The following is a 24,318-nucleotide window of genomic DNA, read 5'->3' on the forward strand; positions in this document are numbered from 1 at the left end:
AACAAATAAGTCTAGCTTTTACTTAGTTCTTACCCAATGGGAGTTTTGAAATGTAATAAAAGTTTTGTCTGAAAGGACTGGGCAAAAAATATGTAAGGACCTGGAACTGACCCAGGGAGAACTGATTCTCTTGTATGCTCTTTCCAATGGCTGGCCTAAGAAAAAATGCAGTGGAATGAATTCTTTTTGAAATGCCATGTTCAGTGTTCATAAAGGTTTGCTGCTTTGCCTCAGAATTTTTGAAATGAAACCTATTTTAATGAGGGACGAAAGAGATTTTGCATCTCTCCTGCATGAGCATCAATTGCACTGTCAACATGTTACAGATGCATACCACATGTAGTAACATGATTTAGTACTCAGCAATATGTTTTATTATTATACAATAGCAAGATGAATAAGGTGGGTATCACAAAGGCAAGTGAAATAAACTCAAATGAGATGAGTGTAGTGATGAATGCAGAATGATGGTGGTGCAGATGCATCCAAAAAACTCTGTGTTGCCTGCAACAGAAATAGGGAAATGTATACTAGACTCTGCCTTTTGTGTGTGAGGATCTGGCTCTGGACAGGGATTCCTGACATACATTTCTGCCAGATATGTTCAATATTTAACCCATACATATTACCATATCCACTTAAGCGTTTTTGCATCTTTCAAGAGCCTACTTTTTGCTTTTCAGTCTAGCAGGACTTCCTAATTACTTTAGTGGGCATAACCCATTGTTGGGTTTTCAATTCTCACAAGAACAAATGTGCACTTTTAGTTTGAATGACTTTTCTTTCAGATTAAGGGGAAAGTGAAAGTAAGAAAAAACAAATGTAAATTCTCAGCAAGAGAGCACAATAGGCCAAATTCTGCCCTCCAAAGTATACTCAGCTTCCATTGCCCTTAATGGGAATTCCACCTGGGTAACTGCACTAGCCGAGAATTTCATCCAGTGTGTATGTGTTTACCTCTATAAGCAGCCATTTTGAATTGAAACTACTGTTCAAAATGAAGGCCTTGATAAATCAGCTGCTTTTTCCAAAGTGCTGACCATGGGAACTCTGCTCAGTGTGTCAGTGGCTACAGAGATAGTGGATACTGACTCCTGTCATGTGACAAAGCTATCAACCTTTGGCAACTCTGGCTCATGTCAGGTGACTGAGGTCAGAAAATAAAGTTCTGTCTTTTACCAGCACTCTTTTGTGTCACACTTTTCTTACACTCAAGATCAAGATCTCTGAAAAATCAGGCCACTTATTTAGGTGTCCAAGTATGGATTTATTTGCATAACTTAGAGTCCCCAACTTTGAAAACATGACTAGTATGTATGTGTAACATAAACAACATCAGATTTCTGGATTGGACTAAATGACTAGAGTGTTTCTTTAAGCAAAAAAGCAAAACCTTCATTAGGTCTTGCATTAGCCAGTGTTCTTATGTTTTATATTCAATCCAGTGTACTAACATGTAACAACCATACCAGATGGAAGAAAATATCACTTCTGGGGTCATGGAGGGGGTATGTAAAATTCTGCCAAATTAGAAGGAGAAATCCACAGGGACACGAGCTCATTAATATATGCCCTAATCCCCTTGCGGATGATTGTGGTTTGGACCTGTAGAAACAGAAATGAAAAAAGGCTTCCCTAAGCTGACCAACTTTAGTGCTGAATAGCCAATATCCACAGGGAATGAAAAGCCCTTGAATTGTTACATATGTATGTCCTACAGAACAGCTGCCTACAGTAGACGCCTATCCTAAATTAACACTTCTCAGATTATGATGTGAACATCAATAGAAAACACATACCTAGCCAAAAGCCAACATAGTTTAGAAAATATAACACTTTATATACATCACATTTAAAACCTGTTTTTGTTCAGGAATGAGTGAGGGGAGGTAGGAATACCATAGACCATTTTATTTTGCCTCAGGGATAGAGTTGTGAGAAAATAGAGTTTATGCCATGCTTTGGCTAATCTACCCAAATATAGCATCTGTAACTCCTTTATATGCTGTTTAGTATTATGACAGGAATATTTTACCATTTTTCTGTTGTAATAACAATACTAGAATGTTCTACAACATGCTCTAACTTTTGGTTACCATTTTCTGTATATTCATTTTAAAAGTAGAATCAGATAATTCTTCATTTCAGTTACTTAGAAAAAATATTAGTGAATGAGACTTGATGCCTTCTACCATCCTTCCCACCATGGGGTTGTTTTCCTTTGGTTGTTTATTCACAAAGAACAGCTTCAGAGTTTTGCAAGATGCATTGCTGGAGACTAGGGTGACAGCAGCAAATGTGAAAAATCGGGACAGGTGATGGGGGGAAAAAGACCCAAAAATCATGACTGTCCCTATAAAATCGGGACATCTGGTCACCCTACTGGAGACACACATTGCATTAATGGCAAAACACAAATTTTTACCATCATCAGCTGGCTGGGATACGGGCTCTGGGCATGTCTTTACTGTGATCCATGTATTGATCACCTCTAGTTTATACTAATGCAACTCCCTTTTACATGTGATATGACCATCACCCCAAAGCTACACACAAGAAGCATCATGAAACAACATATAATGATCTCAGGCAGGCCTGAGCACATTAGAGCACAGCAGTACTTAATGAATTCCACTAGCAGTCTGTCCCTTTTCAAAGAGAGAAGTCTCTAGCCTTCATGTACCAGGCCTTCAGTGGGCTATCTCAAAGGCCACCTATCCCTCCACACCGCCCAAAACAACTTATGTTCCACAAAGATGCTACAGAACATCTTGCCCAGGCTGTCAGGTGCAGAGGGCAGATGATTCTTAGCAGAGATGCCCTACTCTCAAATGCCTTACCACAGTAGATCAGAGGCCATAACCTGAAAAAATTCTGGTCTTGCTTCCCTCAGTTCCCTTTATAGCTATTCAATCTGAAAATATGATCTTCCCGTCAGTCTTACTGGGACAGTTTAGACAACTGGACTGTTGATTGTTTTATGACACTGGACCAACAGAAGCACTAAGTGAGGCAATTCTTTCACCCTGAGACCTGAAACATTTCAGAAATGTTTCCTAAACATTAACAGGAACCAGGAGGTATTTTGATATACTTATAAATTTCATTCATTTATAAGAAATACGAAACTTATTGGTTTATTATGCCAACAGGAATTACAGATTGTATTATAAAAATCAAAGGCCAAAATAGTTCAGATAACTTGAGCTATAATTAAGACTTCCATGTATTTTACAAGATTCTAGAGAGAGAAATATTGTAAAACCTATAGACGTTGTTCATTAAAATGCTGCTTATGTAATCAACTCACATTTTTCAGTGTTTTTATGGGCATCCTGGAGTATCTACATTCAATACATATTGGAAAATTTCAGCTTTATATGTATAGCATTTAGGACTGTGGATCCACAAAGTAAATCAGATACGGTTACTAGAAAGTAGGTCTGTTTTTACACCTATTTATGTATTTCACAGTAGCACCCAAAATGTATGTACACGTTTAACCTTGTTCATGTGAATGGTCCATTGAAATCAGTGAAGCTACTCACAGGTTTAAAGTGAAGCTTGTAAGTGTTTGCAGGACTGAAACTCTAGTTTGTACAGCACTTTGGGATCTTCTAGACCAGGGATCGGCAACCTTTGGCACGGGGCCCATCAGAGAAATCTGCTGGTGGGTCGGGATGGTTTGTTTACCTGCAGCATTCGCAGGTTCAGCCAATCGCAGCTCCCACTGGCCGCGATTTGCCATTCCAGGCCAATGGGGGCTGCAGGAAGTGACACGGGAAGAGGGATGTGCTGGCTACCGCTTCCCACAGCCCCCATTGGCCTGGAACGGCAAATCGCGGCCAGTGGGAGCTGCGATCGGCTGAACCTGCAGACGCTGCAGGTAAACAAACTGTCCCAGCCCTCCAGCGGATTTTCCTGACAGGCCGCGTGCCAAAGGTTCCTGAACCCTGCTCTAGACTGAAGAGTCTATATGTAAGCAGAGTCAGGATGAGATCTACCCTGACATCTGGTGGTACATTATGAGGAATGGGCAAAGGAATTTTAGGAATGTTCATTTGCATTGGTAAACCCACTCCACTTAGCATAACACACAGCAGCATGGGATGGTTATTTTCACACTGTGGAATCCCCAATTTCTTTGTTATTGGGGCAGGAAGAAAAAAATGGGGCTGTTACCTTAATTATGTGAATGAGGAACTATGAGACTGCTTTATGACAGAAATGACTCAACCTACATTAAATAGTACTTGCTAGACAAGGGACATGGGTTCCAAAACCCAGTGAAGAGAGAGAGGCTGGGGACTGGTGTGTGTACCTGATGGTATGGGCCCCTTTTGAGGGCCTGGAACATCAATTGCACATCCTCCTCTCTCCACTGTTAAAGAGCAGAGCTAATTTTGAATCCTTTAGGAGTCCATCTGGAGGCTGCTGACCTGAATTCACATTGGGCCAAGGTGGCACTGGGGCTCCTTTACTACAAGAGCTGAAATCACTAAAAGAGCTAAGCTTACTGAGCTGAGATCACTGAGTGGGGGAGCCTGAAGATTGATTGCTAAGCAGCTGGCAGAGCGGAGCAGTCTGCAGCACGTTGGCGCAGCCTGTGGAACAGTGAGCAGTGTGGAGCGGTTCGTGTGGATGGCTGATGCGGTTCATGGGTTGGCTGGAGGAGCGGCACAGCTGGTGGAGTGGAGCCAGTCATAGTGAAGGCTACAGCAGAACTCCACGGAGAAGCGGGGCAGTCGGCCCTGGCCCACGTAAGGTGTCCCTTAACACCCTGCGTGTGCCCCCCCCATTTCCACCCAGGCTGGGGGGGTAAAACTCTGCAGATAAACTTTTGAACTCTGGGGTGGCACTGACCAGAGACAGAGACTCTTGGGTTGTTGGACTTTGGGGTGATTGGACTTAAGACCCTAAGGGGGAAAGGACAGTGCCAAATGTACTTGGAGGTGGGTTTTTTGCTTATGGTTTGTGTATAGTTCTGTTTGTGGTGTCTCTCCAACGTGATGCCGCATTGTTTCCCTCCTTTATTAAAAGGATTTTGCTACACTCGGACTCTGTGCTTGCGAGTGGGGAAGTATTGCCTCCTAGAGGCGCCCGGGGAGGTGGTAGGTAATTGTCCCAGGTCACTGGGTGGAGGCTCGAGCCAGTTTTGCATTGTGTTATTGAAACGGAACCCCTGGATACTGAACCCGGCCCTTGTTGCTGCCAACTCAGAGGGGCAGAAGGGTTACATATATAAACAATTAATTATTACTACTACTGTTCCTGCAGGGATTAGTTTGTGAGGAAAGAGTAACTACAAAGGAAAAGATTGGTCAAATGACACTAAGGCCCTAAACTTGCAAGGTTCTCCATGCATGCTAACAGAACCCTGCACCTTTGGGGAGCCCCAGTGACCTTATTGGAGTTCCATACAGACACAGAGGTCTGCCTGAATGGACAACCTTGCAGAATCATAGGCTAATGGGTACTGCCCCACTTGTAATGTTTAGTTTTGTGATGCCATATACTGCACTGTGCAAAATTTTATCATAGACATTTTCTCTAGTAAATCTACTTAGTGCTAAAAACCTTCACTTGAATGATGCAAAAAGCAGATTCATCAACTACCACATACCTCACTGCAACAGGGGATGCTTTATTTATGCATTAAGATTCAAAGGGGACATTTAGATGCTGCTATTGCAGCAGAAACTGCTGCAGATACTACTTTCCAGTAGGTCCAGTATGTTACCAGACAGCCATGGAATGGAAAAATTATAACGTACAAATGGAAAATTGAAATATATTGAAATCATACCAGGGAGTCAGAGGAACATGTCTCCTGGAATGGCTCCTGTGTTGGCAGAAATGACTGGGCAATGAGCCCAGCAGCATATTAATTTCTAATCATAAAACTAGTACAGGAAGGTCAGTTAGTTCCTAAGAAGATAAAACAGGTTCAATAAAGTTTGATGGTCACGAATGGATTATACTCTTCCCAGTTTTGTTCAGCACTGTCTCCCCGGTATGCCTAGTGAAAATTAACATTAAGGGTGAAATTCATTCCTGTGCACAAGGTCTGTGCACTATTTACTTCCCACTAAGACCTGAGGGGGGGGGAACAGTGGGGCCTGGGTCTTGTGCAGACTTTCTGCACAGTGGTGAATTTCACCCTAAGGGGATGTCTACACTGCAGTAAAACTCTGGTGGCTGGCCTGTGCCAGCTGACTCGGACTTGTGGGCCTTGGGCTGTGGGGCTATGGAATTACAATGCAGACATTCAAGTGTGGGCTGGAGCCAGGGCTCTGGGACCTTCCCTTCTCGTGGGGTCCCAGGCCGCAGACTCCAGCCTGAGCCGAATGTCTACACTGCAATTTCTTACCCCCGTAGCCCACGGCCCGTGAGCCTGAGTTAGCCGACACAAGCCAGCTGTGGGCGTTTTATTGCATTGTAGACATATCCTAAGTGCTCTAATGTGGAACTGAAGAGCTGCCTTGCCCCACTTCAGTGGAGCACTATGCCTCCTGCAATTCCCCAGCATGCAGGGGGAATTGACCTGCTGCTAACCCCTCTGTGATGTGGCAAGAGATGGGGAGTTGGCCTTGCCTCCTCCCTGACTCATTTGGAGCAACTTGTGGAGTGGGGATGTTTGCACAGAACGAGCCCTGCACTCATGAGCACGGACCGTGATTATGGATGGTCCTGCCTGGGAAGCACAAGGTGAGGAAGGCTCCTCATGCCCTTCCCCATTGCGCACTTATGCGGGGTTTGGCCACAGTCTGGCTCTACATTTAGAAGTGTCTTCATTGTGACTAGGCCTAGGTGCCGATAACATAACTAGGCCAAAACTCTAGCTCAGATGGGACCAAACCTCTCCTTGAGAGGCTAGTAGTCATGCATAACCCTAAATAATACCTTATCGTGAAAACAACATATGTGGCATCTAGCCAATTTCAAAACATTTTTTATCATTTATTTATTAAGTCATGCATTTCACCTGTGAGGCAGATAAATACTATTGTCTCAGTGTTAGCGATGAGGAAACTGAAGCAAAGAGTTAAAACGCTAGATCCTCAAGGGGGCTTTTGGGTGCCCTGCCACCTACTAAGATTCTCAGGTGCATTGGGAGAGTTAGGCACTTAAAAAAAGGGATTCACTGATGCCAGCGCGTTGAGTGGGGAACCACCTAAGCTAGCCAGCATCATGGACAAAGGAGTTCCTAAAGGCATGGAAAGAGATGCTGGCGGTGTAAGCACTGGACTGGGAGTCAGGAGATATGGAATCTGTTTATACCTTGCTAGCCTTTCCTGGGTGAGTCATTTAATTTCTCAGAAGCAGCAAAGAATCCTGTGGCACCTTATAGACTAACAGACTATACTTAAGATACTTAATTTCTCAGTCGCCCTTTTTCCAATGTATGAGATGGCAATAGTGACAGTAGTTTATTTCACAGAAGTGTTGTAAGACCTAATTGATAAATATGTGTATAGCGCTTTGAGTCTTGGCTGGACGGTACTGCAGATACGCTAAGTGTTGTTATCATATCTTCCATTTTCTTTTTCAGTGATTTTATAGTCAAAAAACCCTCCGTCATTGGAAACCATACATGGGCAAATCTTCTAGAATGCCAGGACTCCTTGTAATCACTCATGGTTTCCTCAGCTTTAGTCTCCAGGACACATGGTGTGAACCTGGACATATTTCTGTCTTTCTTCCAAGCCTGACAACCTGCTGTTGAGTCTGCCCCTGCTATTTTCTCCTGCTCCCCCCCAATAAGTGCCCTCCATTGGTCCTTACTTTATACCTTCTTTCAGCATTCTCTATCCTCCTCCTGCAGTTTGTTTTTCATTTCCTTTTTCCCTTTCCTCTTTGCAAATCTCCTCAATCCTCTCCTATATACTCCTTCCTATCTCCTGGTCTCCTCGTTCCTCTCCTTTATCCAGTCCCACCCAGAGCCTGGACATGAGCTCAGGGCTGGGAGCTGCTGCTCCTCACATGTCTCAGCTGTACCTGTGAGCAGACATGATGTTTACTACCATACGGTTCAGCTTAGAGGCCACTGGGGCATCCAGGGAGCTAAGGAAGCAGAAGAGAGGCAGCCCCTGGGCAACCAAATATCCCCGGGTTTAAATGCTACTGGGGAAAACTCTCCGTTTCAATAAAATTTTCTGGGACTGGCTACCAAGGCTAACATCTCCTGTAATCTAGAACTTTGCTGTCCTTAATGTGTTTTCCCACCCGTCTCCTCCTGTGACTCACACTCACTTCAGAGCCAGATGAAAGGGTTTTCAAGAGTCTGTTTTCATTTGCCCCATATTATGGGAGCCATCAGACAAAAAGCCAAGACAGGAAGCTGATGTCCTTTTCAAAAGATGGAAGAAAAGTAATGGGGGAAGGAGGAGGGAAGCCAAAGGTAATTCTGAAATAAATCCTTAACTTCTAAACTGCAGAGCCAGGGTCTTAGGTATTGTGAATGAACCATTAGCCCTGCCCTAATCACAACATCTCTTTCTTTTGTTCTCACACCCTACTGCTTTCTCTCAGCTTGGACTTTCAGAAGTGACAGCACCCCTCATGAGCAAAATCTGTTGAAAAAAAGGAGCATGGCTCATGCTGGTTATAATGGACACATCTGTGCTTGCAGTGTTTGTCCATCATACCCAGTGTTTGCTTTAAGCAGCATGGTGGAGAGTATGTAACAGCGTGTGTATGTGTGTGTGTGGGAGCAGGGGTACGGAGGCAGTGAGAAAGCAGAGACTACTTAAAACACCACTAAGTCATTTTGTTTCTCAGTACTGAATTTATTGCAATTCACTTTGTAGTCAGATGAATGGACTATATATATAATTAAAGACATTTTACTCCTGATTATTTTTACTACAACATAAATCTGCTGACTGTTTGCTGAGGATTTTGGACAGCAAGAACACAGGCAACCCTTGGTGTGACTTGATCTTCTATTGAAATCTTTGCCATCAGTGTCCACCTTTTAGCTAAAGAACAAACGCATGAAGACTAAAATTCCCACTAGTTTCATGATCTTGTTTTTTGTCTGTGCCAATTCCTCCCTCCCAGCTCTCCCCCATCAAAGGATCAGCAACTCCTAGTCAATGTTTGGAACTTGTTTGAAATAACAATGTCCATTCTTCCCTGGAACATTTCTAGAGATGGTGGACCCAATTCAGCTCTCTCTTGAGGGACATCTACACTGCAATAAAAAACCCCTGGCAGGGCAGCGGCTGGCTCAGGGCAGCTGACTCGGGTTCGTGGGGCTGAGTCAGCTGAGTTAAAAATTACAGGGCAGACATTCAGGCTTGGGCTGGAGGCCGGGAACTGAAACGTCAGAAGGAGGTGGGTCTCACAGCCCCGGCTTCAGATGCCTACACTGCTATTTTTAGTCCCACAATCCTGAAAGCTCCAGTCAACTGATCTACACTCTGAAACTCGGTGCTGCAGGTTTTGTCCTGCAGTGTAGATGTGCCTCTGGCTCTGATCCTGCAATGAGGTCTACATGGGTGAGTCCTTGGCACTCCATCTAAGTCTACCAGTAGGAATATCTGAGCAAGACTGGATCCTTACACAAGTGTAACTCCATTAACTCCTGATACACTGCTGTAACTCAGTGCTTACACTTAGGCTTTGTCTACACTACAAAGTTTTGTCAACAAATGTTATGTCGACATACAACCACTGCTTTAATTAAACTTCTGTTGCTTGTCCACACTATGCTCCTTGTGTCAGCAGAGCGCATCCACACTAGCAGCTCTTGCATCGACACAGAGAGCAGTGCACTGTGAGTAGCTATCCCTCTGTACAACTGTCCGAATGGTGCTTTGGGAAGGGTTTGCAATGCCTCATGGGACAGATACAGTGTCACATGATGCAGGTTTCTCAAGCCTCTCATTCCATGGGCATCCTACTAGATTGCCAGCTGCTTTTCAACTGAAGTGTGTGTGTGTGTGTGGGGGGGGGAGAGAATGTGTGACAGGTAGCGTACGTGTGTGTGTCTGTGTGTGTGTGGGAAAGACAGAGACAGAGTATGTATCACATCAGCCCCTGCCTCCCTCCCTGGATCTGCACAGCACAGCAGTCCCTCCGCCATCCCTCCCACCCACCACAGCAGCAGCCTGTCTGCCACTGTGTTCCTAGTGCAGGAGAGAGCAAGATTCCACATTAATGATTTGCTCTTTGCTGCCGGAGCAGAGCTGCATGCTCAGCTGTCAGAACTTCTCAGAGTTTTGAAAGGGGAGGGGTGCATGCCTGCAGGGCAGCCGAGCTCAAAACGGTGACCAGAGAGGTCATGGTGGGCATTGTGGGATACTGGGGGAGGCCAGTTATGGAGACAATATGGCAGTGTCTACACTGACTCTTTGACGATTTAACTTTGCCACAGAAAGCGTTATGCCCTTTGTGAAGGTGGTTTTATTTTGTAAGTAAAGCAGGAGAGTTTTGCTGACAAAAGTAGCATTGTAATGTGTATATCTCTACTGCCTTGTTGGCAAAAGCTGCCTTTTGCTGACAAAACTGTGTAGTGTAGACAAGGCCTTACATTGCTGCAACATCTGATCTAATTAATTCCCTGCCATTGCAAGGCCTCAGGCATTGGTGGCACCTTGGTCTCTCCTGTTGTCTAGCCTGTGATATACAGGAGGTCAGGCTAGATGATCTAATGGTCCCTTCTTGCCTTAGGGCTTGGCTACACTTGAGAGTTGCAGCGCTGGTGGAGGCTTTCCAGCGCTGCAACTTAGTAACTGTCCACACCTGCAAGGCACATCCAGCGCTGCAACTCCCTGGCTGCAGCGCTGGCTGAACACCTGGTCTGCTTGGGGTGTAGCGAGTGCAGCGCTGGTGATCCAGCGCTGCTCATCAAGTGTGGACACACACCAGCGCTGTTATTGGCCTCCAGGGTATTAGCAGATATCCCAGAATGCTTTTAACTAAATTACTCTCTTTGTTTTGTTATGCAGCCTCTCTTCGTTTTGTTGTGAACTCGGAGCTCCGGAGCTCCGGTGCTCCGGGAGCTGCTTATCTAAAAAACAAACACAGCTCCTGTTTGCTGTGATCAATCTGTACCTGACTGTGAACAATCAAATGAGATAACCCCTGTGAATGAGGCAGGCAGGGAGTGAGTGTTTGCTTGACAGAGAAACAGCAGGGGCAGAGGGGAGAAAGGGAGTCCGTTGGATGCAGGCTGTTTGCAGTTAAGAGTTAAGAGTAAGGGGTCGGGAATATTTTCTGATTTTGCAAGGCAGGAAGCTAACACACAGTGTTGGCTCCAAAAATCCACACTCTCTCTCTCCCCCGCTCCCTGTCACACTACACCCCACCCCACCCCCCTCTTTTGAAAAGCACGTTGCTGCCACTTGAACGCTGGGATAGCTGCCCATAATGCATCACTCCTAACAGCGCTGCAAATGTGGCCACACACCAGCGCTGGTAGCTGTGAGTGTGGTCACACACCAGCGCTGTTCCTACACAGCTGGATGACCAGCGCTGTAAACTCCCAGCGCTGCAACTCTCAAGTGTAGCCAAGCCCTTAGGCCTTGTCTTCACGTGCAGCGCTACACTGGTGAAGCTGTGCCGCTCTAGCACTTTAGTGAAGACATTCCTATGCCTGTGGGAGAGCTTCTCTTGTTGGTGTAGTTAATCCACATTGCAGTTGTAGTGTAGGCGTCAGTATAGTTAAGCTCGCACATCAATATAATGCTGTCTACATGGGGGGTTAGGTCGGTATAACTATGTTGCTCAGGGATGTGGATTTTTCACACCCCTGAGTGACGTAGTTATACCCATAAAGGTCTGTAGTGTAGCACTGGCCTTAGATGCTATGAAACTAAGGGCTTGTCTCCATGAACATTTCATTTGCGCCAAAATGGGGTGTGAATCTACCCCACCCTAGTTTGCCATGGACTAACTGTCCCTGTGGACCCTGCTGATGTGCATTAGTAGTTCATTAGTGTGCTTTGATATAGTTCTCTTTGAAGCAGGACTAATTAAAGTGCATTAAGAAAATGCCAATGTGCACCAGCAGAGTTCACGAGGACAGTTAGTCTGTGGCAGGCTAGTGTGGGGTAGAATCACCACCCCAGCTTGCTGCAAACTAATTGTTCATGTAGACAAGCCCTCAGAGTAGAATCAGGCCCTGTTACCCTACAGGATCCTTTCCTAAAACCTATTGCCTATTATCCTTGCAGCTGTAGATCAAATTATCTCTGTAATCCCATTCAGGTAAAGGTATGGTACGCTGAACTCTTTTCTTTCATTTTGCCTGCTCTTTCATTTAAATAGACACAGGGTTTTTTTTTTCCATCCCTCTCAAATATTTTGGTCATCATTCTCTGTTGTCCTGAACTCTGTATCAGAATGGCAGGATTTTACAGCCATTCTGCAGTCACCTTGCACTGGTGTAAACGACTATATAGAATGTAGGGCAATGGAGCATTAGGCCTATAGTTAAGGCTCGATTTAATCATGGTATTTTTAGTAAAAGTCATGGATAGGTCACGGGCAATAAAAAAAAATTCCTGGCCTGTGACCTGTCCATGATTTATATTAAAAATACCTGTGACTAAATCTTGGAGGGGCTGTGGGGGGGCTTCTGCTGGGGGTGGCACCTGGGCCCGGGGTGACTCGGGGTCAGCGGCACCAGCTGCTGGGGACCGCAGACCACGGCTGATCTAGCCGGCCACCTGGGGACTGCAGCCTGGGGTCACAGACTGCAGCTGTGCCGTCTGACCCGGGACCGCTGCCAGGGACAGCCCGAACAGCAGCTGGTGTGGCTGTCCCTGGAACAACCTGAGCAGAAGTCTGGTCACTGCAGAAATCACAGTGGTCATGGAAATTCATGGAATCCATGACTTCTGTGACAGACACAGAGCCCTACCTATAGTATGAGCACAAAGTCTTGTATGCACCCTCCGACAATCACTTATGCCTAGTCTACACTAGAAGTACTACAGCGGAGCAGCTGCACTGAGGAAACTGCGGCACTGTAATGCGTCTGGTGAAGATTCTCCAAGCCGATGGGACAGACTCTCTTATTGACTTAATTACTCCACCTCCACAAGAGGTGGTAGCTATGTTGGCGGGAGAAGGTCTCTGGCTGACATAGCACTGTCTACACTGGCACTTAGGTCGGTGTAACTTACATTCCTCAAGGGTGTGCGTTATTCACATCCCTGAGTGACATAAGTTATACTGAAATATCAATCTATACTGCTTCAGTGGTTTCTTACGTCACTGTATTCCTGCAAATTTTTCTGATTTTTTCCCCCGCAAAAGTTCACTTTCCCAGTATGAATGAATAATGTGGTGTTATTAACTCTATGAATATCAAATGAATTTTTCTCTTTGACAAGTATCCTCGAGTTGACATATAAAATGCCGACTAACTAAAATTGCAAACACAAACATTGCCTCTTACGTATTTACTTTCATTCATTGAACCAAACAGGATAAATGTGGAGTGACATTAAAACCAGAATGTTACAGTTTTTGTAATTTACTGCTCACAAACGATGATGATAACTAGAGGAGCAATGATAACTCTAGTTGAAGTTGCATAACTGTTTCCATTCCAACTCTCTGCTTCCAATTGCCCATAATTTTCTCAAATTTTCACCATTCATTCTAAAAGTTCACACATTCAGTTTCTGCCTGAAGGTGAATTTTGTGGGAAAGTTTATGCAAGTATGATCCAGCCATTCTTGAGAACGAGCAGCTTAAAATCATTTTTTTTAAAAAGAGTACATTTCTACCATTATAAAAAAATACTTTATCTTTCTTTGAACAGCTCTCTCCCCAGAACAACTGGGGTGGAAGGGTCAGATTCTTTGCTGGGATAAATGGGTGAAATTCTATTGGAGTTGTGCTCATTTATACCTGGCCTATAATTTGGCCTGGAAATAGCCTTCATTGAGAAGACAAGACCTGGTGAAAATTGGCTTTGCTCTGAACAAGTTATGAAACTTTGGAAATAGACTGCTGCTCTTCCTATGCAGTAGATTTTACATGCATACATATGAGATAGACAGTATATACATTCCTACTTTATTTATAGAATAGAATATCAGGGTTGGAAAGGACCTCAGGAGGTCATCTAATCCAACCCCCTGCTCTAAGCATGACTAATCCCCAGACAGGTTTTTGCCCCAGATCCCCAGAGTGACCCCCTCTCAAGGATTGAACTCACAACCCTGGGTTTAGCAGGCCAATGCTCAAACCACTGAGCTATCCCTCCTAGATCACAAAGCTCATGAAATCCATGCTGAGGCAATGGGTGACTTTGCTGTATAGTGAAAAGTGTAGTGCAAATATGCAAGAGCCAAGCCAAGGGCTATGCCCTCCCCAGACCGCAGAAGGTGCAAAAGTGTTAGATAGGATTGCTGTGCATTCTGGGTAAAATTAAACCTTGAGAGTCAGCACCTGTGCACCACCTGGATCCCATTTAAACCCTTGTGTGAGGGTTTATGAGCTCCATAAAGCTTATGCTGGCTCTATGTTCAGGGGAGACTTTTACCCTAAAACTTGTTTTAAAGAAATGTTTTTAGTTTTTACGTAATAGATGTAAACTATGACAACTGTTGTTTGGTACATAGCTTAATACACAAGCAGCCTGTGATTTGAGATGTATCTGGAATTCCTAACATTCCTCAGGACAGGCTGGCATGCCTCTCAGCTAGGCTATAACATATTTTATTTTTTCTGTTAATATTCCAAACACAAAGTGCCTTTTTCTGCTGTGTTCGGCACCCATGATTTTATTGACGTCTGGGTTCCCTTTGGCTGACCATGTAGTTGTATGTACCTTGCAAATATGTAGAATCTATCCCCCTTTTGACCATAAAGCTTATGATTTGAGCCTGCCTCCAGATATGCTCTCAGATTTCATCACATCGCTGGTAAAATCTCTTACTATGCTTGTGCTTGTGGCAAGATGGCACTGAGTATCTGCACAGTGAAAGGACAGTGGTGCCTCTTAATGTAGAGAGCAGACTTTACACCTCACTTGTCAGTAAAAGAGTAGCACAATGGGAAGGACAGGAGGAAATTAGTTTAATAGTTTATGGATGAAGAGATGCCTCAAAGGAACCTGCTCATGCTATTAACCCTGATCCAATTGCCATCAAAGTCAGTAAGAGTGTTTTTGTTGGCAGGCAAATAAAACTCCATGCCCCTGATGTCCAAATGCAAATTCTGAAGCCCCACTATCTTGCACTGACAACAAAAATAATAGTGGGCTAGATTGTATCTTGAGGCACAGCCCTTAGCAGGGACAGTGCATGAATTGTACCTTCCCAGGAGTAGCTCCAGGTGGTGCTGAACACCCCTTTGAAGTACAATTTCTTCCTTGCTCCATACTTCCTCTAGTGGAGTAATAACTTGCTGTTGATGAAAGCTGAAGTGCACTGGCAGTGATATGTGTGGAAACTGGCACTGGCCTACATGGCACAGTGCTGTTCTGTGCTATTCCTGGCTGATGCTATCACTTTCAAATATGCTCATAGCTATAAAAGTGAAATCACCTCATCTCAATTTACATCGCCGACCCTATTATTTTTTTTCAAGTCCCTTATATGTACTTTTTGTCCTAAGCTTATTCCCTCACTTAGCACTGGACCAGGGAAGGACTATGTTTTGTCCAATAACTTGGGAGTCATCCTTTCAGATGGTATAGCTCCTCCCATTTATACCAATTAGGGATCTGGTCCTTAAGTGGATGTTGTGTGGTGGATGACTATGGTTAGAACAAGCTCACAAAGTCATAGAGATTAAGACCGGAAGGGACCACAAGATCATCTAGTCTGACTTCCTGTATAGCACAGGCCACCAACACCACCCCGCACCTGCACACTCAACCCAACAACCAAATTTAAATCAATGTATTACAGTCCACAAGAGATTAAACTATTATGTGCCACAGGCAGAGAATAGGAGGGACCGAGATGCACCAGTGCCCATTGCCCCTGCAGTGGCAGGGAAATAAGTCAGTGAGATATACCCAGATACTGCTGGCAAGTGACCTGCACCAACAAGCTGCAGAAGAAGATGAAAAAATTCCTTCCCTACTCCACATACGGCGATCAGTTAGACCATGAGCATGTGAGCAAGAACCAGCCAACCAAGCACCCGAGAAAGACAATACTCGGTGCCTGGGCCCACCCTGTCCAATGCTATCCATCTTCAGCTATGCCCCTCTCTGATGCTTCAACCAAGGGAGATCACCTCGCTTCCTGATTACGTTGGTGGGGGACAAAATGCATTGTCTAGCTCTTTTACACATACACTAGTTTAAACATGCAGCATTAAAGAACCCTCAATTGCTAAGCACAAATAAAAAAATAAAGGTGTACTTGGCAGGGTCTTAAAAGAAACCATTGCCCACAATCCCTGAGACAAGATCACCCAACAACAAGCAAGACATTAGAAATACGAAGGGCTCTTGAGCACTAAATTTTCACAGCAGATCAGCACAAAGTTCTTTAGCACAGATGTTTCTGTAATTGTGATACACTGGGAAAAGAGTCTCTGTTCAAACTTTAGTGGCTCCCAGATTCACACTTCCACCTGTGTGTTGTGGTGGTCTAGTCTTAATCCACTGGGCTGTAATGTGAACCATGTGCTAACATGTGTCTGGCTCAAAGAGTTGTTAAGGCTTTCCCGCCGCCGCCCACATGCACTCCACACATCTTTAAGTGGGCTCCTTTGTTTCTACTTTTATGTTTAAAAGATTTATCAAATAGGAAGAATAAAGGCACTGAGTAGCTCATGGGAGTGCTTATGTGGGAGAGAGCCAGTGCAGATCCACCTAGTGTGGTAGTGCTCCAAAGTTGTTACCCTGTGATGTATGTGCAGTGGCCTGTGTGAAATGAGTGGGGTGGTCCCAGTTACAGCAGGGTGAATTATTTGTAGAGCACAAGTCGTTTAATGCAGTTAGTCTCTTTTGCTGTTAGCAAATTATCTGTGAACAGACTTTGTGTTTTAGAGACGTGTTCATTATTGAACAAATGGTTTATGCAAATATATTTCAGCCTGTGAATTGACTCATGAGCTATTTATCACAGCTATTATTCTGATTATGGGCTTTTTCATAACATGTGCTTTGTGATTGGCCACTTAAGCCATATCACCCTGTGTCTGACTGGATGGTGATGGTGACGATGATGATGATTTATTTGTATTATCATAGCACCTGGGAGCCCTAGTCTAGGAGCAGGATCCCGTTGTGCTAGGGGCCGTACACACAGAGAACAAAAAGACAGTCCCAGGATGATTCCCAAACCCACAATGAGCTTTCAAAAAGGCAGAGTGAACGTTTCCATCACAAATGTTTCTGAAAATACATATTTGCATGATTCCTCATACCACTGTCTTTCTGTGAAAAGTTTTGATTAAAGAAAAAAGCCTGTACAAATATTAGTGGAAAACAAACACAAAGGAACCTGAAACAAAATATTCAAATATCCTTTCCCCCTCATTTTCACACTCCCAATTAAAGTACAAATATTTTAAAATTATACCTACTGTATGTATTATATGTTTCTTTATTACTGTAAAGTCTGAGCTCCTCAAAGTCTTTAATACTCACAACTAGACCTGGTCAGAAATTTTCCAATGGAATATTTTTCTATTAGAAAATACTGATACATCATAAGCTAAATGATTTGTGGAAATGTCTTTTGGGGGAAAATGGAAAAAAATAGCAGTTTGAGATGATGAAAATGTTCCATTTTGCTACTTTCAAAAAGGACCATTTTGATTTTTTGTTTTGCATCTACTTATTTTTTAAGAGAATTGAAATGTAAAAAAATTTCAAAATTTGAACAAAACATAGTGATTTTATCAAATGAAAATGTTTAGATCAATCCAAAATGTGTGTGTGTGTGTGTGTGTTTCTCTCTCCCCCACCCCCCAAAGAATTGTGCTTCACAATAATTTAAAATGTTTTGGTTTTATTTTATTTTTTAATAGAAACATTTTTAGAGCTTGCAGGAACAGTAAATTAAATTCCCATCCCACTCAACTCACAGAACCTGTGCCTTCCCCTTTCACAGGTGCTGAACTGAGACATGGAGACTTTGGCCTTGTCTACACAAACAAGTTGTGCCACTTTAGATATACTGGTATACAGGTAACCCTGCTTAGTGTGGACACCATGGGTGGGGCTTAATGGAGCCTGGGAGAGGCTAAGCCTCCCCAAACCTCATGCCATGGCAAGGAGGAGGGGCAGTGGCAGATTACCACATGGGGCCTGGCCAATTTGGGGCCCCTGGAAAAATCTCCCCCTGCCACAGCCCCAGGGCTGGAGGAGCTCTCACTCCCCACCAAGGCTGTGGCAGGAGCACAGAGCTTTTCCAGTCTTGGGGCTGCAGAGAAGGGAGGGGAGGCAGAAAGGAGCAAGTGGGGGCAGGGCCTCAGGAGAAAGAGGCAGAGTGGGGGTGGAATGGGGTGGGACCATGGGCATGGCCACGGGTGGAAGGGGTGGGGCCTCAGCCAGAAGAGGTAGGGCAGGAGGCTAGTTTCCCCAAGGGGAAGCTTCACCCACCACCCATGGTGGACTCAGTTATACCTGTATAAAAATGCTTACACTGGTATTGCATATTCCTATATGGAAAGGGCGGTAATCTTACTGGCAGAAGTGCTCTTATACTGGTATGTCCACATACATAGGGGTTGAAATGGTATAATTATATCCATGAAAATAGTTGTACCAGTACAATAACTCTGTGTAGACCGGGACTAAGTGACTTGCCCAAAGGAAGCCTGAGGCAGAGCTAAGACTTGAACCTAGGTATCTACAGAGGTAGGTGAGCTCCATAACCAGCGAACCATCATCCCTCCTCAATTAACATTTGTATTAACATGTCATGCATGCACATATAAAAATAATACACTTTCAGATCCTTATAAACCATGTTGCCTTCCTACACATATAGCCTTCAGCCTCCTAGAACAGCCCTCCAAAATGGCTGCTGTGTGTCAGCATTTCTGGTTCTTTCCCTGACCTGGGTTAGATGCCATTCACACAGTTTAAAACACACATCGCTCACACATACACAAAACTGAGAGATTATCATGAAAGAGTGAACCCTGCAAGGGTTATACAAGCAAGCCATCAGCCCACATGGAGTCATTAAAAGGCTTTGTAGAAAAGTTATGGCTACAATTTAAAAAAAATGTTTGTGTCACAAATATTTTGAGAACAGAACAAAGGACCAAAGCCACTGAATAAACTATTTGCAAAAAAAAAAAATGGTTTGACCAGCTCTTATTGGTAAGCCTAGTAGATGACTGAATGCACATGGAAACTAAAATACTATTGTGCCACACAGAAGTGACCCGCACTCCAGGTCAGGATTGAAGCATATTGGCATGGCACAAGGGGGAAGCTTGTATTGTGGTGTGAATGCTGCACTTGTGCTTTAGAATAATGATAATAATTAATGCATAATATTTTGTATTGTGGTAGAACCTGGGAGCCCTCAGTCATGGACCAAGGCCTCATTGTGCTAGCACTGTACAAACACAGGACAAAGATGGTCCCTGCCCCAGAAAGTTTAGGATTACAACTGGTTGAAAATAGGTACATTTTTGGGGAAATGTTTTCAAAAAAGTCATTTTGACTAGCTCTCTAGTGGGTCAAAAAGCAGGATTAGCATTTTGTGAAAACTTCTGCCAAAAATAAATCCCAATATTTGAAATTTCCACAAAGAAGGCATTCAAATATTTAAACTCAGAAGATAAATTGCAAAGAAATTCATTTTTTTAAATTAAAATTTGCATTTTTAACAAAAAATAATCAAAAAATTGAAATTCGGAACATTTCTATTGAGGACTTCACTTGCCAGGGTTGTCAATGCAGCATCTTTTTAATAAGAACTAAAAACACCCCTAAAGCAATAATAGTAAATTATTAAATAATCAATATTCGATTAAAATAATACATGAATATTAAAAAAAAACCTGTAAACAATACTGGCATTAAATTTAGTTGTTATGACTCTAAATGTGTTTTCCTTTTCTCCTTATCAATGCAGTCATTAGCTGATGTTTAAGGGGATGTTATTCTTGCACTTAGCTGTACCATTGTTGTCTCCCAGTGTATGTACGTATGAAAATGAGTATTGTTTGATATGGGGGGGCTAGTGCTTGCCCCCTTTACATCCGCTTTGCATTCCTCTGGTAACGCAAAACAGACTTCATGCTGGCCTATGTAGTGAGGGGATTCCTCCAGTGGCATAGATACAGTGTACCCAGCCATCCTTCACAACCCCTTTCAGCTGGTTGGGGACCTGGCAGAAGGGTCTGGAGCATGATCCTAGTGCTACTGCTGAAACAGATTCACAGTGGCAGCTGGGTAAAACTCAGAGGAGCCCCAACTCTGCTCTTATTTAAGCTGGTGACCAAACTGACCCCCAGCCAGCTCCAGGATAGGGGGAGTGTAAAAGTGGTCTCTTGCCCCACTATGAGCACTGTTCTGCAATACCCATAGGTTCAGCCCAAGGTCTCATAGCTATATTTTCTCTTGGAATTGAAAAGAAGAGCAATGTTTAAGCAAAGTCTGTAATAATGACATTTCCAAATTCTTTTAGCTTGTGTTTTTTTCTATATAAAGTATGTCTCCTACCCCAAGATTCATAAAAGGTTGCAACATAATAAATCAGCACTTAAACATCTAAGGCATAATGATTAATTATAACTTAATGTCACACAGACAAAAATATATAAATCAGCAATCAATTCTACTTGACTTTTTAACTAGCATTACATCCATTTAAAAGGCTAAACAAACTCTCTTTCGTCAGAAATATTATTCTTACAAGAAGCAACAGGCCTATTGTGGCACTTCAGTGCTGAGCTCAGAATCCACGTGTTTGGTCTTTGAAGCATAGATTGGCCTGTGTGTCTTGGAAAGGACCTTGGGGATCTTGTGTAAACAATTCTGAAGATAATGCTTTGCTGTAATGATGTTTGTGTTTTCTTTGTGAAACTGCAGTGGAAACCTGGCAACTCATGGAAAACATTTGTGGTTCCAATGAATTCACCTATAACTGTGAGGGATTAGACTACGCAGAACTGAACTGATACAATCTTTCTGTTTAATTTGCAGTTGGGGATTAAAATAAAACATGAAAGGAAAGCACGGTGGAGAAGCATGAGCGCTGGAAGCTGTTTGCTGAATTGTAGGTCTAAGAAAGATCTCAAAGAGTTAAACTACATGGTCACTGGAAGTGAGCTTTGCTGCTCTGGTTGTGGTTGGGAGGTGGCTCTCCCAGGGCTTCTGGGAAATGGGTAATAGCTGCTTGATGCACAATCACTAACAGATTCTGGGAAGGAGAAGATCGATGGAATAATATCAGAATCTGTGTCTGGAGAGGCCTTTTATGTTCACTTACTCCTAGCTGGCACAAGAACCAGCTACTAGTGCTGGGCAAAACTCTAGAATAATGATTTGTGAGTTTTTGCCAATTGCATGGTGATATTTTGTGAAAATAGAAGCATTTTCCACCTGCAATCTACTCCTTTCCCCTCTGCTCAGACAGAGAAATTACCCCAAAGCCCCTGCTCCCTGCAAGAAAGTTAAGCAGCGATACTCAGATCTCAGTGGTTCAGGAGCCAAATTAGCAATCTCCATTATCCAAAAGAGCCACAGTTAGTTTGAAGTCATTGTTTGATTTACCCTCTCTCTCTATATATATAGTCTCACAGCAAAATGACCAACCAATTATTATTATTTTATCAACTACAATTGGTTAATAACATAGTAACAGCATCCTAATTGGTTAATAACTTAGACTGGTTAATAATTAAATCAGAGTGTTTTAATATCTGCGCTTCAAAAAGGCACAGAAGACACATTAAAGAGCCTCTTGAAGCCTCAGTCTGAGTATCACTGCACTATATATCCTGTACTTTAGGAGGCCTGGAATGTACAGGGGCAACCACTCTTGCTAGGTGTGCACCGGGTAAATGTATGCAAACAGAGTATTTCAAAACAGAGTTGCTGTGCAGATAGGCTAGATCATCGAACGGATGAGCAAGGCAACCAAGTATTTCCTGCAAGTGATGTCCCTGCAGAGATCTTCTTGTTTAGCATAAGAATATGTACAGAGGGCAAGCATTGCATCACTTTTCCCATTCTTATATGTCAATGTACCAGAGTTCTGAGTATTAACACTCCTTTGAGTGCAGCTCTGAGTGTCTTCTGAGTGAAGACTGGCAGTCATGCTGGATTGTGTTTGTGTGCTGGTTTGATGGGATAGATGTCTATTATGGAACCACATCAAGAACAACAAAATCCACTTTAACTTGTGATCCTATGCAAGTTTTGAACCCAGATCTTCAGAAAGAAAAGGCTGTTTTCTGAATTCAGTGTTTCTCAACCTTTTTGATACCAGAGATCGGCTTGCTGCCTGCCTAAACTGTGTCAGGAAGATTTCAGGGACTGGTGCTGGCCCATAAACTAGTCGTTGAGGAACACAATTCCTTTGACTCTAGCTTCATATTGTCTTTTCCCTCTGCCTTCCTATTGTACATGGACTGTATAACCTGCAGTCTCCAATCCTTGTAAAGTACCAGTCACCCCCGGCCTGACCTGCAGCAGCCCTTCCTGCTGCTGACCTATAGTAAAATATATTGCTCTATTTTATCAGATTACAATGAAACAATGCAAGAAATTTCTCCAGCACTATCTTAATGTGATCAAACAACACTTAAGATACCTTCACATTGAGCAAAGATATATTGGATCCTTCTGACCTGTAAAGTCTACTGGGAGTGTAGTTATTTGACAAGAAATAAATAAAAGATATTTAAGCTTGAAGTCTGTTAGAGACAATACTTGACAAGCGGGCCCTAAAAAAATGCTTGGAAAATTCCATGTTATATCCTAGGTCTTTGTAGCACCTTTTGATTTAGAGTTCAGCCCTGCTAAAGTCATTTATTTGAGAGGTGATTTTTGTGAACAATCAGTAACAAGAAATAAAGAAGGTTAAGTAATAGCCACTGTAGTACATTTTTGTACCTATTGTCAATTTTCACTGCTAGTCGTTGGTAAGAAGAGGAATCTTCATTTTACTTGAATTGTGGTGTACTTTAAATAAAATATAAAAATAATTTCCCAGCATTCTTGGGTGTTCTAAAGACAACTCTAAACCGTAAATTTCTCAGTGAGGTATAGATTGAAACAAAAACTTGATTTCTTAACTTTATCTAAGGTACTTCTATGGCCTCCATTAGCAGAGGACCTGAGCACCTCACAGTCTTTAATGTATTTATCCTCATGACACCCCTGGGATGCAGGGTAGTGCTCTTATCCCAATTTTACAGATGGGGAACTGAGACGCAGAGAGATTAAGTGACTTTTGCATGGTCAGAAAGAAGTCTAAGGAAGAGGTGGGAATTGGCTCCTCATCTCTGGCAAGCATCCTAATCAGCTTTTAACTTATTGGCCATACTCTGCTTCACATATACCAGTGTAAATCCAGAGTAGTTCTATTTCAGTTAGTGGCAGAACTCTCATAAAACATCTTGAAAATATCTTACCAGTTAGTTGTATGAACACAATACATAAAAGGGAACATTTGAATTACCTCATCTTTTCTTACTTATTTTTTTATGTGCTTTGTCTAATAAGTTACTATGTGCTCAGTAACATTAATATACAGTTTTGACAATGATGACACAAACATAATAAATGAAAAACATGAAAGCTAAAATAGAGATTACAGGCTTGACTCTGTACTCATCAAAGTCAATGGGCGTTTTGCACATACAGAGTGAACTCCTGGCCCCACTGAAAGCAGTGGGAATTTTGCCATTGACTTCAATGAAGCCAGGGTTTCACCCGTAGACTTTCTACATTTGATTGTCTCATTTTCCACCAGTGTACATTGCTTACTTTTATTTGGTGGTAGAAAGTATATTCCAAGCCTAAATGGAATCACAGTGCAGCAGTTTTAATGTACCATCCTTCATATGCATAGGTTAGTTTCCTACATTTATTTTTAGTTAAGTTCTTTCTTTCTTTTTTCCCCCTCCGTAATGGCTTTAGCTAATTTGCAGGGTTTTATAAATGTACCTTTGGGATAATATTTAGAAACACCCTTCATTTTATAATTAAAGTTTTACTTCTTCTCCACACACATGTTGGCCTCTGAGCAAAACGTAAACTCTCAAGTGGTATTTATTTAATTGCAATTTTCTGTAGAGTTATTTCAGAGGGGTTATTAGGTTAAAGCTATTTTAACCTATCTGACTGAACACAATATGCTTGGTAGTGATTCACATCAAAGCTATGTTGCCCATAATATAGCAGCACTTATGTTTTAA

Source organism: Mauremys mutica, chromosome 3, assembly GCF_020497125.1.
Source record: "Mauremys mutica isolate MM-2020 ecotype Southern chromosome 3, ASM2049712v1, whole genome shotgun sequence".
NCBI lineage: Eukaryota > Metazoa > Chordata > Testudines > Geoemydidae > Mauremys > Mauremys mutica.